Source organism: Hevea brasiliensis, chromosome 14 (assembly GCF_030052815.1).
Source record: "Hevea brasiliensis isolate MT/VB/25A 57/8 chromosome 14, ASM3005281v1, whole genome shotgun sequence".
Classification (NCBI taxonomy): domain Eukaryota; kingdom Viridiplantae; phylum Streptophyta; class Magnoliopsida; order Malpighiales; family Euphorbiaceae; genus Hevea; species Hevea brasiliensis.
In genome coordinates, this window is record NC_079506.1 from 53,182,885 (window position 1) to 53,184,839 (window position 1,955).

Here is a 1,955-nt window from a genome sequence, read left to right on the forward strand (position 1 = left end):
ATCAAGAGGAGTTTTCCAGCTGAAGTTGCACAAGATCAAAGCTGCAAACTCTCTTTGGTTCTTTCATTCCATCTCCTTAAACGGATTTTTATTGTTTTATTTCTTCTATATGATTTCTTTTTACTGTCTTTACCTTTTTATCATGATGTTTGTTGAACTCATGAATGAGTAGTTTTCATATTCTGGATTTGGAAGAGTAATGCTTGTAATCATTGTTATGGATAAACATTAAGTTTTATTTATTAGATTTGAGATTTGTTCCTTGATTTAATTTCTTGTGATCTTAATGTATGCTATGTGCCGCTACCCATTTAGTATTGATTGTAGATATTAATTGAAGGATTGAAAGGTGAAGATTAATATTAAAAAATCAAGATTTGAACTTAGGAATTTTGACCTAGACATAGGCTAATACCTTTGTGGAATTTCAAAATTAGTCGAAGGCCTTAAAGGATTTTAATAAATTTGGTCGCCATAAAAGTTGAGTTTAAGTTAATTAGAATACACCCTAGGTGCCTTAAGAGATGACTTAGGATACCTTAGGACTGATTTCCATTAAGGCAAACGATTTTCAATCCAGTAAATAGACAAGATAACATCCATAGTAAGATTCAAGTGTGAAATCTTAATTCCAGAATTGTTCCAAAATAGATTACTTCATTTTAAATTTATCATTTTAGTGTTTAAAATAGACAACTTTCATTCCTTCATTGTTCGATAGCCTAGACTGTCAAAATTACTATGTAGATTGGTACTTACTAATCAAATTCCTCATGAGAACGATACTTTACTCATCACTTTATTACTTGTTAGCGATCTGTGCACTTGCGGTGGTTGTAAAACCAGCAAACAAGTTTTTGGTGCTGTTGCCAGGGAATTTTGGCTTTAGTAATATCGAGCGATGGGCAATGTAGCTGATTTAGGAAATTATATTTATTATCTAATTTTATTTGATTTGTTTTATTTCTTTTCTTTTCTCTCAAATGCCCGATAGTGGTATATGACTAGAATAAGGCCAGAAGAAGAAATTTTGGACTGTGATCCAAAGATAGACAAAACTCTTAGAGTCATCAGGAGGGAAAGGAAACATCAAGAGCATGATCAAGAAGATCCTGAAATTCTAACCATGGCCGAGAATAATGATAGACCAAGACTTTTAAGAGACTACGGAGCTCCATCTGTCCAAGGATTTTAGCCCAGTGTCACTAGACCCATAGTGGAAGCCAACAACTTTGAATTAAAACCAGTATGGCTTCAAATGATTCAACAAACCGAATTTGCGGGTTCAACAACAGAAGATCCACATTATCACCTCTAGTGCTTTCTTGCCCTTTGTGACACATTTAAGATGAATGGAGTGTCTAATCAAGCCATAAGACTCAGAGCATTTCCATTCTCCCTTCGAGACAGAGCAAGGATGTGGTTACTTTCTCAACTAGCTGCAAAATTCACCACTTGGGAAAACCTATCACAAGCTTTTCTATCAAGGTATTTTCCACTTGCAAAGACTGCAAGACTGAGACTTAAGCTCAACACCTTCAGACAAAAGGAAGGTGTATCACTCTATGATGCATGGGACAGATATAAAGACTTGTAGAGGGAATGTCCACACCATGGCATAGAGGATTGGCTATTAGTGCAACATTTCTATAATGGGTTACTACCCTATACAAGGAGCACAGTTGATTCAGCTGCAAAAGGTGACTTAATGGAGAAAATAGTGACACAAGCACTTGAACTTTTAGAGAGGGTTGCATACCATAATTATGAGTGGTCAAATGAAAGAGGAAATGCAAGGAGAACAGCAAGGGTCCTGGAAGTGGACGCCCTAAGCATGATAAATGCTCAATTTGATCAGCTCATAAGGAGGCTTGATAAAATGTTAGCCAATGCAGTAAGGATGTAACGATCGGGCTCTAACCATTAGAGGAATTGTCCGCTTTGGCCATATGCCT

General features: G+C 36.1%; 1 non-coding gene across 1 annotated transcript; it reads right to left on the reverse strand.

The window, feature by feature from the left end:
- Positions 1–1,513: 1,513 nt before the first annotated feature.
- Positions 1,514–1,620, reverse strand: LOC131173545 (small nucleolar RNA R71). The gene has a single exon (XR_009143861.1). It is a non-coding gene; the product is annotated as a small nucleolar RNA R71 (small nucleolar RNA).
- Positions 1,621–1,955: the final 335 nt, after the last annotated feature.